Genomic DNA, 14,392 nt, shown 5'->3' on the forward strand with positions numbered 1-14,392 from the left:
AGCCCTGTTGGAGCCAGCCTTGCTAAGAAGGTAAAATTTCCAGGCTTCATTCAATTTTTTCAGTACTGCCCAAGGGAAAACCTGCCCTGATTGGCTGCCTTCTCCAATTCCTCACCTTTGGGGAAGAGCAGCCAATCAGAGCTGCGGAAGGAGGCAGGTGCAGCTCTCCCCTCTCCCTTCAGGAGCCCTAACAGAGTTAGGGTGGGGGGGGGGGGGGATGAGGAAGCAGAAACAGTCCAGCAGCTTAAGTCAGCTCTGATCCCTCTTCCTTCCTCCCATCTTGTGAACAATGGGGCAGTCTGCTCCATCCTCCCCCTTCTCCCTGAAACACCAGACCTGGGAAGGGGGAGAAGAAAATGCCATTGCAGTTGCCCCTCCAGGCCTGGGAGAAAGGAGGTGAAGAGAGCCCACAGCTACAGGAGGAGTAGAGGTGCATTGGGGAGCAAGAGGCAGATGTGTGGCTGGGAGTGGGCAGCAGAATTGATGTTGGGGCCAGAGGGGCAAAGTTGATGTGGGTGTTGGGGGATGTATAATTAATTGTTGGGCTGAGCAATGGGCAGATAAGGGACTGGGGAGACAGCATTAATTAATTAGAATTTTAGGGCTTGGAGAAAAGCTGGAAATGCATTTTATACATGGCCTAACTCCTCAAAGGTATTTAAGCATTGATTTTGAAGGGAGTTAGGTGCCTAAATACCTTTGAGGGTCTGGGCCTACATCCTTCACCCATCTTCTTCTGACAAGTTGCAATAAGAGACTATGAGCAATATTGGAAATATGGCATGGTAGCTTTTTACTTATTGGGTTATATACTGTACATAGCACCTATTTAAACATTCTAGGCTACCCACAAATGCATGTGGCTATCTCAACATGTTGCAATTTGTTACAACATAACTTTAAAATGGGAAGGCTGGTTAGTTTGTGCCTGAATTTATGCAGATATGTGACAATTTTTGCAAACTTGCAATCTCCTTGTTTTCAGCTAGAGCATATTGGCAGGTATGAACCTAGTCCAGAATTTGATTGACAGGTTCCACTCTTTGAGATTCTTATAATTCGGGATTACTTTTTATATCGTGCCTCAAAGAAGCAAGGCAGATTAATTGGTTGCCTTGACAACTTGTTTCTGTGCATTTTTTGTCCTTGTTAGCAACATAAAGCAAATGCCTTAATTCCTCAACCTCCTGTCTCATCAGGTGAAATTTCCTTTCAAAGGCTTGTTTAGACTAGGAAAGAGTTGTCTTATGCTGTTCAATTAAGTGCTGTTTAAAAACATGTTAGCTTGTAGTGTATACAGGTATGTCACTGTGATCGGTGTCGGTCCACCTGCCCGCTAGGGGGCGGTGGGGAGCTACGACGTCACTGGCCAGCCTGGGTCACGCCTCTGCCACTGGGGAATTAGCGGCAGGAAGAACGCCAGCCAGTGTCTGTAGCGTGCCCCTCAGGCAGGGGAGCGCCGGCAAAGGTCAATAGCGTGCCCCTCAGGCAGGAGAGCACCGGCAAAGGTCTATAGCGCGCCCCTCAGGCAGGAGAGCACCGGCAAAGGTCTATAGCGCGCCCCTCAGGCAGGAGAGCACCGGCAAAGGTCTATAGCGCACCCCTCAGGCAGGAGAGCACCGGCAAAGGTCTATAGCGCGCCCCTCAGGCAGGAGAGCACCGGCAAAGGTCTATAGCGCACCCCTCAGGCAGGAGAGCACCGGCAAAGGTCTATAGCGCGCCCCTCAGGCAGGAGAGCACCGGCAAAGGTCTATAGCGCGCCCCTCAGGCAGGAGAGCACCGGCAAAGCTCCCAGCGTGGGTCGGCCGGGTAGGGGAACGCAGGCCCACCCTACACCACTGCATTACAGCCCAGGGCCCTGACAGTGGCAGAACGAGGGTCCCGCCACTGGGTCAGTGGGGTCATCCCGCTACATAGACTCACCACTGTGCAGCTCTGTCCCTGGGCTACTTCCTACCCGATGGCTCGTCCGAATCCTTCTGGTCCCACCAGTGTGTCGGGGTAGTCTGCTGTTGGCAGCTCCAGCTCCCCCTCGGGCTCAGGCTCCTCCAGCTCCTCCTGGTACTCAGCTGCTGGCAGCTCCAGCTCCCCCTCCGGCTCCTCCAGTCCCTCTGGGTACTCGGCAGCGGGCAGTCCTGGTAGCCCCACTCCTTCCTCCAGGTGAGGTTCCCACTGGTCCAGGGCCTCCCCTGGCATGGCAGCAGGGTCTGAAGGGAGCAGCCCACGGTCTGTGTCTGCCTCCCTTCCTGGTGCTGCCCTGACTGAGCTAAGGGTCCCGCCCTTTATACTTCCTGTTCCACCCCTCCCCTTCCGGGGGGTGGAGCGAGCTTGGCCTGGCCCCGCCCACTCAGGCTGAGAGAGCGGCCCTTTACCCCCAGGTTGGGAGGGCAGCCACCCTGGCTCCCTACAGTCACCCTAACCACATGTTAGCTTATCATGGTTGGTCATGGTACCCTATCTATTCTTTCTAATGCATTTTATGATGGATGCATTAGAAAGACAATAGAGAGGGTAGAATCATAGAATATCAGGGTTGGAAGGGACCTCAGGAAGTCATCTAGTCCAACCCCCTGCTCAAAGCAGGACCAATCCCCAGACAGATTTTTGCCCCCGATCCCTAAATGGACCCCTCAAGGATTGAGCTCACAATGCTGGGTTTAAGCAGACCAATGCTCAAAACACTGAACTATCCCTCCCGCCTTCCTCTGTCTCTGTCTCTCCCCCAGCCTGCCCCTGCCCCAAACACCTGGCTCATCAGGAGAGAGTGAATTTGTTTGGGTTCTTTAAAAATGTGTGAATTAAAAGAACAACCATAAGACAGAATGACTAACTGAGTCGTACACTATATTTCTAAATAAATATGGAACTTGATTCCTTCTGGGAAATAAGTCCACAAAGGGCATTTTACAGAATGGTGAGAAGGACAATTTTCTTAGGCAATACTTAATCCTGAATGTTTCTTAAAAACACATGCAGGGATAGAAGTTGCAATGGAATGTTTCTAATGTTACAAATCCTTGACAAATAAAAGCATTAGAAACGTTCCATTGCGACTTCTATATATATATTCTATATAAATTATAATTATAATTTTGTAAAAAATTAAGTTCACAAATTTGAAGCCTGTGAGGAGGTGGGGCTGATCAAAGAGGCCACCTCTAACTGTTCCACAGAAAGGCAGGAGCTCTATTTCAAAATATGCCAGCAGAGAAATATTCTCTTAACTGTGTCTAATAATATAGAGATGCAGGAAAACAGCTTCTTTTGAAGTCTTTCTCAAAATGCCCTCTGGCTAATGCACATCTTGCAGAATCTAGCCTGGTGTCTTACTATGTTAAGCTGCCTGTTCTTCAAAGAGTAAGAAATGCTACAAATGGCTGTAAAGGGAGCAGAACAGCTAGGACTGCTGTTTAGAGTTTCCAGAGATCCTGCCATCAGGCTAAATCCTGCAGCCCTCAGACAAGAAAAAATCCAATTGAAGTCAAAATAAGTATTCCCTCAGCAAGGTCTAGTTATCTCATAGTATTTTAAAACCTGTTAAACAACCTCAATGAATGAAAAAAGTATGAAGACATTGAGGTAACTGTCATCCTATACCTCACACAGGCAAAATTCCGATTGATGTCAGTGGGAGTTTTAGTTGTGTTAGAGCACATCTATACAGCAAATGAAGGCGTGGTTATAGCAAGAGTAGACAGACTCATGCTACCTTTACTCTAGCAAGCATGGGTAACTGTAGAGGTGAAGAAGTGATGACATGGACTTTAGTGCAGGCTAGCCACAAGCCTGCGGGGACTCGTGTTGCTTGCCCACATTAAGCAAGTGCCACCACATTGTCACTGCTATCGTTACCCATGCTAGCTAGAATAAAGCGGTCCATTTGCAGCATAAACATACCCATCAGTACGCAAATGTGGAAATACAGTATAAAAATGTGTCAGTGTATAATGGAGAATTTGGGGGATAGGGTGGAGGGAGGAGACGTACTGCAAAAACCAGAAAGGAAGCTTATTGTTTGGTACCATTAAAGAGAAAATAATGGTCATAGTCATCAATTAAGATATTTCATAACCCAAATGTCTGAAAGAACAAAGCCCAACAGATAGGAAGGGAAAATGGAAATAAAAAGCTAAGATGTCGGAGTGTTGCCAATTCTCACCATATTTTGCTTGAAGTGCCAGCTCCTGGAACTATGTGTTTATGTGACGATCTTAGCTTTCATTTTTTAAAAATGTAAGTTTCTAGCCCTCATAGTTACACAGAAAAGCTTGAAAATATTACCCAAGTGAATCCCTAAAGGCTCAAAACCCAGAAGGTAAGTAAAAAGCAAACAAGGTTTATTCCTTTTTTTAAAATACCGAGATTTTTACTCTCATTATTTTTGGGGGCATGATTCATGATTTTTGAATCCTTGTCATTGACAATACTGAGATAGCAAAGAGGCTGAAACAAAGAATTATAATGAGCAACTCTGTGAACTGCTTTATTTGGCTGTAAGAAAACATTTTAAATAATCTTATGCTGAGAAGTATCAGGCTTTTTGGTTCCTTCATACAGTGTCAGAGTTGTTAGGTAGCTTTCCAATATGCCCATTACATGGCTATTCAATGATATATTGTGGTGCAGCAAATTGATGTCCTCTGTATGCACTACAGACAATGAGTTTTAGAGCAATCTTCCACTGAAATTAATGTCTGCATTAGAAAGTACTTTTTAATTAAAGATGATGCATGAAGTAACAGGTGAGCCTTTCTTCTTCCTCTGTTTTCCTCTGGAATATTTTTTTTTGTAGCCATGGTGAGACACGGTGGTAGGGTGACATCCAAGTAGAGATACTGGACTTCATTCTCTGCTGTGCCAGAACTCTTCTTGGTGGCGGGGGTTGGATACAGTGATGGTTTTACAGCTCTCTGCTTCTCAGGGTCAGACTTCTAAAAACTCTTTTAAAAAAATGTTTCCTTGCTGATGTTCATAAGAGACTTCTGAGTGTGTTTGAGGGCATGCCTGTGCTCCATTCCCTCCCTCTCCACACCTGCTGCCTCTTCAGTTTCAGTTTTGCTGCTGCTTTTAAGGGTAGACAGCTTTTGAGTACACTAGGCAAGAACATACACAGGCCATCCCCCAGAGGAGAACATGAATGATATCATGGTAGACAGGCAGTACAACTGGTCATCAACAAAAGAATGAATGTTCTGTCAAATGCACAAACTGATAAAAAGAAAAGAAAAAAATGAACTTCTTTCAGTTATAGGAATTTTAAGTAATACTTGTAACAATAATAGGTGCAGTTTTTTTAGGACAGAAATATGATTTTTGCGTTGTTTGTGTCCCTTCTGAAGTCTCATTTGAAAAATCTCCTACCCCAAAAGATAGAAGTCATGGTACAGATGGTTCTAATGGGACTATTCAACATATCTTTCTGAAGCTGATGACATTTTGTTTATCTGCATGGCAGGTCGCCCACCTTTAATGAAATGTTAAAGGTTGAGATTTAAACCCACAGAAGTCAGGACATTCAGAGATCAAATTGCTTCGCTACTTTGTTCCTTTTCCTTTCATCTCTCCTGGTTTTCTATTTCTCTCCATCCCTACTTTAGTCTGTATCCTGTGTACCCCTTACTGCCTATGCCACCTCTATCTCTACACCCTTGTGAAGGCATTAGGACAGAATAAATTCCTGATGACTTTCTCTTGTGTGAAGCTATCTGTTAATTAACTACAGGTAGTGTTTGAAATATTTTTATACCTTTGTCCTGGTTAACTCATTCATGAAATAAGTAACTGTATGTCCCATTACAATTGCGGGCAAAGACCCTATTGTATAAAAAACATGTTCAGGAGTCAGAAATAAGGGTGGGAAAGAGGAATAGAGACTGAAGACTAGATGGGGTAAAGAACGGGCTGAACTAAAAGTGAGCCAATCTTATACCAGTCTTGATTTTGTGGGTTTAAATCACAAAACTGTAGATTTTCAGTTTGAAGAGAAGAGAAATTGTACCAAGAAACCTTGGAGCAATAGGTGGAAATTTTAGAAAGTGGAAACCATGCACAAGTAAGCTGATACCAGATAATACCCTATGGATCACCTCCTTTCTTTGGACTGATCCACCCTGCCTAAATGGAGAGGTGGATGAAGCAGCATCCCCCATGTCATTGGTCTTGCCTTCTCGGAACTCCATGGGTCTTCAGCCTCTCTGAGTGGGGAGTTAGTGGGAGGCAGTAGTGTGGGGGATGCCCATCTCTGCCTCTTCAGGCTGTATTAACGCCTAAATGTAGCTCCCTTATGGCATGGAGCCTCTTCCCTTCAATGGGGAGGAGACTCCATGGATTGAAGGGGAGGTGAGCCATGCTGACAGGGAGCTGTGGGGAGAGCGGAAGGAGCCAGGAGGCTTCCCAGACCTGGTTTTAGTTCTGTAGAATAAAATCCAAGTATGGTAAATCAATACTTCTTTTTTATCCGTACTCGCCAAGCTACCAGAAGTTTATGGCTTTTAGAACCTTCATGAGTCACTGGTGTTATTTATGGATTAATGTTGTGATATGCATTGATGTCAGGCAGAGTGACATGCAGCAAAATGTCAAGAAAGCACTGATCAAAGCTGAATTCAGCCTGGTGCCTGAGTCAGATCTGATGGCTCTGTCTGTTCTTTCTTTCCTTGGTGGCAGGGAGTCATTAGCTATTACAATGCCTTTTTTGTTGAAATGCAAAGAACTAAATGGTCAGGTTGGGAAACATTTGTAGCCCAATCAGTACTGGGACAAACCACTTATGCCCATCAGACTGCAGAGCCTTTACTGGGGCTGTATATCCAAGTTCCTCAGAAACCCAAATAGCAGCATTTGGATAAACTAGAATAAATCAAACTTCTTTGAATTTCTTTGTTATTGTTATTGTTGTTTTACTAGCTTTGCTATGCCTCAGAATCATTTATGGTACTAAAATAACACCAGATTTGTCTGTGAGATTTCCACCATCCAAGAACTGAAATTATACAAGAAGACCCAGTCTCACATTATTTTTGCTTCCTTAAATAGTTCTGAGATACTATAAATGCTCATAAAAACAGCTCTTTATTTTGTCATAGGGGTCTGGCTTACAGAAAAACAAAAATCACAGATTTTTTTTCTCTTGTCAGAGAGACGCATGCTTTATTTGCCCTCCCCAAAGTTGGACAAGGACGTGTACCGAGACATTCCAAAGAAAAAGAACAACAAACTCCAACATCACATTCAAATCCCCCAGCATTCAGGTTGAGCTGCCTGAAGCTTCCTGTGTTTAAAAACTTCCCTCACTCAAGCCAAGGAGCTGTTTTTCTCTGGGTTTGGAATATGCTGGCTGGCCTCAAACTCCTCTTCCTTTAATCAGCCTCACCTGGCCTGCTGGGATTAAATTAGGGCAATTATCCCCTTTCTCTTCTGCCTAATTTATCATTATGGTAACTCCACACCATCACCAGAGCACCCCACCACATAGCTGTAAGATAAGTGGTTATGACCTAGGGAAATAGGACTTGTCTGTTCCAGAATCAGACCCGTGTTCCGCCAAGCCCAGTATCCTGTGTGACAGTGGTGGGTACTCGATGGTAGGTGGAAGAAACCCCGCTCTGAACAATAAACCCCAGGAAGTTTCTTTCCATCCCAGTGAGGGAAGCCCAAATCCTCAAAAGTATTTAGATGCTTAATTCCCATTGATGGCACAATATAATTTCTGCAGAGCCGTTTGCAAAATACAGCATGTCAAGGCTGGACATTTATGGCCAAGGCTTGTAAGAAAATTGTATGCCATGACTTTTGTTGTGGAAGCTGCATCTTTCAACACACACTGCCATTTTTTATAGTTACTGCAAATGTGAGTGATGTGATCCTGTGTTCCAGGTCACACTGCCTTTTATGAGATTTTGGCCAGCCACCCCGCGGTCATGACAGAGGGCAGTTCGGCCAAATTAATGCGAGTGGCATTGCCATCTGGTGCACAGGGTCAAATATGGGCCTTTTATGGTACTTAAACTGACCTCACTAAAACCTCAACTTTAACAAATTGGGACCACAAATTTTGAACCAAAAAAATCACAACTTTTTTACAGCCTTTTTTATGGTCTGGTCCAATGTCCACTGAAGTAAATGAGAATCTTTCCATTGACTTCAATGGGAGTTGGATCTGTCCCATAGTTAGCTATCCCATCCCTCCCTGAATTCTAGATGATACATTTTTTTCAGTGCTAGTGTGGCAGACAGTGATCTGTATTGCTTGTCACACCTCATACTAATTGGTTGCATATTGTTAGCTGCAACAGTGTAACCAATGGATTGTTCTGCATATCCATCAGATTTAACTTCCTCTTGTGGTTTTCTCCTTCCCCTCAGCGGGACAATAAGAACATGAGAGGAAGGGGAAAACAAAGCCTGTGAGCACACACTTAGATAGCTTATTAGAACCACGGTATCCTGCTAATGATTTTTACCAAGCTCTGCTACATGAAGATCTGTCAGTCCAATAAATCTGTGCACAGGAGCTACAAGCTAAACAATTACTCAGTGTATGTGATCATGTGGTTATGTGCGTGTCTAAATAAGAACATTCAATGATGATGAATCTGATCAAACTTTCTTCAATCATGTATATTTGCTCCTCTAGCCATCCAAAGAGTCTTTTTTTCCCCTTAAAGTTCTATTGCAATTCACATCAATAAATTACTGCCAGTGATAGCAAAACTAGTAATCCAATCATAGGAGAGATAAAGGAAATGTTACTTTGGGTACCTGTACACTGGATACCACTGGTGACAGTGTGTAGGGAATGTGTAGCTATACTTTGCAGTGAAAAGCAGGATGTGTCTATACTACAGTGTGTAGCCACACACATCAGTGAAAGGCTCAGGTGGGGTGTGGGGAGAGGCACCAGGGAAAGCTCCAGCAGTGAGGAGCTGCAGGAGCCTTTCCCCTCTGCTGGAACCTTTCCCTGCAGGTAGGAAAGACTCTGGCAGTGAGGAAGCAGTGAGAGGAAGGGGATAAAAATAGCAGTGTAGAGAGCCATGTAGAGTACATACCCACAGGATTCAGGCATGTCTTTACTCTACTCACCTAAGCAATCTACACTGCTATTTACACTCATGTTAGGGTGTGTGTAGTGTATGTACTCTACACACCGCCATTGCTTGCTTTCCCTCACCCTTGCTCACTCACTCATTTTTACCGGGCTGGGAAAGGTCCCTTTTCGGCCGGGTGTTTGGTTAAAAACTGAATACCTGGCAACCCAATGCCAGTGGCATTGCTGATGGAACAGAGGAACTGGGGCGGCGGGGGCGGGGGGGCGGGGGGGGGGAAATGAGCCAGACAAGACAGATTGGGAGGGACATGGTTGTCAAGGGGCTTGAAGGTAATGAAAAGAAGCTTGGACAACTTCATGTGGTGAAACATGGAGCCTGTGGTGGGATTTGGAGAGGGGTGATATAGCCAGAGTGATAGGCAAAGAGATGACCTTAATAGCTGTGTTTTTGTGGATTGGTAGGGGCTATATGAATGCCAGGAATAATGGAGAGTATGAGTTGACAATAATTAAGATGAGGGACTGGAAGAGAGTGTTGCCTGTCTAGACCAAAAGAAATAAGTGGATTTTAGGAATGTTATGGAAAAAGGAAAAGCAGCATTTGGACACAGCCTGGAAGTGCAGGACAAGAGAAATAGAGGTCAAAGGTGGAACCCTGGCAGCTGGTTGGAGTGATGGCTGGAGTAGGGTAGCAGTTACAGAGAAGCTGGGCCTGCACTTGGAAGAAGATGTATTTTTAATCTGTGTTAACTAACCTGTGTTAAAATCCTAGTGGGGAAAAAAACACTTGTAGTTTTAACCTATGTTGACTGGTTGAGATAAACCCTAGGCTCCCCGCTGAAGGAAGTGGAGAGCATTTTAAAAGAAACATAGGAGTTTTGGTTTGCCCATGTTAAGTTTAAGTTAATAGGAAGACATCCAGAAGGGAAATGTCAGAGACACAGCCTGAAATAAAGGATTGAATAGAGAACATAGGTCAAGAGTGTAAATGAGATGAATCTGTGGGTCATCAGCATAAAGAAATGTCAGTCTCCACTTTCACTCTGTGCTCAGACTGCCAGTTAGTACAAATTAAGATGCAGATACTTGTCCAATCGGAAATGGACCAAAATCATCAACTCATTTTATATGCCACCCACTGGTAAAACTTCTCGTCCCTACTAACCTGATCCACGTTGAACCAGTGACCTAGAGCTAAAAAGCTACATAGCCCACTGAAAAGCCCCAGAGCCAGGCAGTTCTCTGACAGAGTTTTGTTATGATTTGTTTTTAATCAAAACAGACAGTGAAAGCTTTTTAAATTGGTTTTGGGGATTTGTGTCATAAAACATTTAAGTAACACATGGGTTATTTATTCATGTGTGTTTTTAAATGGCTGACTTTTTAAAAAATGCATCTGATTTCCAGTGTGACGTTGGTGCTGCAATTACTTAGTCAGCTGTTCAGGGGGAAAAACCTGGGACTATGTCTTTGACTCTGATGTAACTGTATTTGTGAAGGCTCAGTAACTCCAGTTCTGGTTCTAAATTAAGTGTTTTAATGAACTGATTACTTTTTCCACCTGGTCCCTTAGCTGTCTGTGGAGAGCAAAAGGGTACATTTACTTATTTTATTTCTCTTGATTGTTTCTATATAAAGGATATTTCCCAGCCTCCAGATATTTGGATTAATCAGCAGAATAAATGTTCATGTATTTCATGCACAACAGAGCATTTTGCCTTAGGGACAGATCCTCAACTGGTATAAATTGGTCTAGCTCTACGGTGGTCAATGCAGCTACACTGACTTACACCAGCTGAGGATCTAGCCTACACTTTTAAAAATGAAAATAAATACAGGTTTACGGCTCTAAAAATGGCATTTTATTGCAATTGTGCTGAATCCCCCATGCCCCTTTGAGGAAACTGACAGAGAAACTGTATAAGCAGCATCTCAGACATGGGCAAAACTTGTCAGATGCATCATCCACCATCTGCCACTGTTAGGTACAGCAAGTTGTTGCAAGAAAGCTGAGTAACATTTGTACAGTATTCTTAGGCAAATGTAGGCTTCTAGCAGAATCACAAACACAACATGCTGTAGCTTCTATCTCTGTGTATTTTTTCCCTTTCTGCATGTTAATGGAAAGCTAACATGTAATGAAAAGAAAAAAGAATATTTGTTTGTTTGTTTGTTTGTTTGACCTCCCAACCAGAACTCAGAATACCAGAAATAAGAAGAAGGTTAGGGAAGCAGTTTAAGAGTCTCTGGAAAGCCCAGCATTCTCCAACCCAAGGTATTCTAATCTTCATCCTAAACACACTGCAAATGCCCTAAACTGGCAAGGGCAGAGACAGCACTGTACAGAACAGCCTACCCAACCCATAGAGACAGTGTCCTTTTGCCACTCCCTAGCAGCCCCTTCTGGCTAGTGAAAGGAGTGACATTGATGAGCTCCAATGGGAGCCACATCCAACCCTCCTCACCAGAAAAAAATAATGTAATGGAGGTTTGGGGATGATGAAGTGTAAGGTAAGTCAGTAAAGATGAGGGAAAGTGTAGGACCACTATTTAGCAGGGCAGGAGAGCTAATAATGGAGGACATCATGAAGGTGTTTAATGCCTATTTTTTTCAGTTCTTACTAAAAAGGTTAATTGTGACCATATATAACACAATAGTAACAACAAAGGGGAAAGAACACAAGCCAGAATTGGGAAAGAATAGGTTAAAGAATATTTAGATAAGTGAGATGTATTGAAATTGGCAGGGCCTGATGAAATTCAGCCTAGGATATTTAGGGAACTAACTGAAACTGCGTGTGACATACCTACAGCGGTGGACACCATGCAGCAATGCTCAGGTTTGGCCCACTCACCGCCCTCTCCACAAGTTTTCAATATCACATGACACACAGCCTGGTACCTTTGTGTGACCCACAGTTTGGGAACCCCTGGATTAGACAAACACGTGTCAAGGATGGTCTAGGTATACCTGGTCCTGCCTCAGTGCAGGGAGATAGACTAGATGACCTGTCACAGAGTAGCTGCTCCTTGTGGATGGATTAAGCCCAGATCCCCTGGACCAGAGCAAGTGAGCCCGATACAGCCAATTAAAGAGGGCTGGGCTTCATGTGAGCCTATAAAGGGGCATTTGGGGATGGACTGAGACTGGCTGTGCCGTGGGGTGGAAAGGCCCATGCTGGAGTGGAGTCAGCTCCTATGGTGGGTACCTGGAACACGGGGCCAGGTCTCAGGAAAGCAGCAGAAAGGGAACAGAGCTGACTAGAACTGGGAAACTGCCAGGAGCAGGAATGCTAGAGACCCCTGGAGGACTGGCCGTGAAGCCTGAGTCTAAGGAATGAGTTAAGACTGTTTTCCTGTTTGTTTGCTAACCTCCTTGTGAAAGAGTGGGCGTGGCAGTGCATGATTTGGAGTGGAAGAGAAGACCTGCCCAGTAACATGACCTCTCAAGATCCCTTGCAGCCCTAAATTTCTATGGTTCTATGCTTTTCACATAATTCTCAATGTGTTTTTATTGTACTAGTAGCAAAACAAGGAGGCCTACAATACCTCTTCATTTAGAAAAGGAACTTACAGTTCAACAGACTGAAGTCTCGTACCTTATGCGTGTGCTTTGTATTTCCAAGGTCCTGAGTTCAAATTCAGGTACAGTCATATCATAACTTCATTTTATAAATCTATAATTGAACTGATGAAAAAATTGTGTCAATGACTGTGATGCACTGTACCTCAAAATAGCATCCCCACCCCCCCGTATTCACCACTTGTATATGGTTATGATATATTTTGTACAAAGTAGGCCTTGTGAGGTATCATTGGAAAAGTCATAGTCTGTTGACCATTCCTGTCCTGTTGAAATGTATACATACATCATTGTATGTATGAGATTTTGCTATATGTTTAGTATCAGGGGGTAGCCGTGTTAGTCTGTATCTACAAAAACAACAAGGAGTCTGGTGGCACCTTAAAGACTAACAGATTTATTTGGGCATAAGCTTTCGTGAGTAAAAACCTCACTTCTTCGGAAGAAGTGAGGTTTTTACTCACGAAAGCTTATGCCCAAATAAATCTGTTAGTCTTTAAGGTGCCACCAGACTCCTTGTTGTTGCTATATGTTTGTTACCAAAATATATTGTGAGTCTGGGAAACGCCCACAGACTAGCCCCTCAGAAATGACAAAAAAACTGCAAACACAGAAGCCTTACATGCCAAGCCTCACGTAGACAAAAGGTGTGAACAAGAATTTGCAATTCACATGAAAGACAGTTGCTGAAGCATGTTCACGAAGGAGCTGCCTAACTCCCATGACACAGCACCTGGATGATAGTATAAAATAAGGGACAATGACATCACCTCTTCATCTCTCCTCCCACACCTACACTGACGGCAGCAAGACCATTTGGAAGACAAAGAAGCATTTCAAGTGGGAGGAGTTGTCCTAACTGGAAAAGCTTTCCAGTTAGCACAGACTGCTGTAGGTTTTGGATAGGAGAAACTTTATTACTTCAAATTTGATTTAGCTTGAAAAAGTTTAGGAATTAGACTGTGACTTTTGTCTTTAATTTCTTTTTGTAACTAATTCTAAGCTCCTATGCCAATACTACTTATACATCACTTAAAAGCTATCTTTCTATAGTTAATAAATCTGTTTTATGTTTAGTCTAAACCAATGTGATTTTGGCTGAAGTATTTGGAGAATTTACTCAGGTTACCAAGGATGCTACATGTCCATTGCCCTTTCACGGAGTGGTGAACTAATTAATGAGCTTGAACTGATCAAGAAGGTCTTGAGCAGTGTAAGATGCACATTTCTGGGGCGCAAAGCTGGGGCTGGGGCTGGGGCTGGGGCTGGAGGGGATTTTCTGGTGTCTTCCTGTATACAGTTCATAAGTGGCTGAGGAGAGTATTCATGTACTTTGCTGGATATGCCTCTGCATGATGATGGCTGAGTGAACAGAGCCTGGAGGGGTTTGCTGTTCACTAGCATAACAGTGTAGGAGACAGCCAGGGCAGGACAGTTAAAGGGGTCACAGTTGTTCCACAGTCCAGATTCCACTCCGAGGACTGTCACAATCATATCTTACCACTCTTCAAAACAGTATCAGACAAATGGGATGACCTGGATAATGATGTGTCTTCTCAGTCTGACATCAATCATGGGAAAAATAATGGAATGGCTGGTACAGGACTTAATTAATAAAGAATTAAAGGAGGGTAATGCAACTAATGCCAGTCCATATGGATTTATGGAAATAGTAAACTTATTTGGTATCTTTTTTGATGAGATTACAAATTTAGTTGATAAAGATAATAGTGTTGATGTAACATATTTAGACTTCTGTAAGG

Source organism: Malaclemys terrapin, chromosome 3 (assembly GCF_027887155.1).
Source record: "Malaclemys terrapin pileata isolate rMalTer1 chromosome 3, rMalTer1.hap1, whole genome shotgun sequence".
Taxonomy (NCBI): Eukaryota; Metazoa; Chordata; order Testudines; family Emydidae; genus Malaclemys; species Malaclemys terrapin.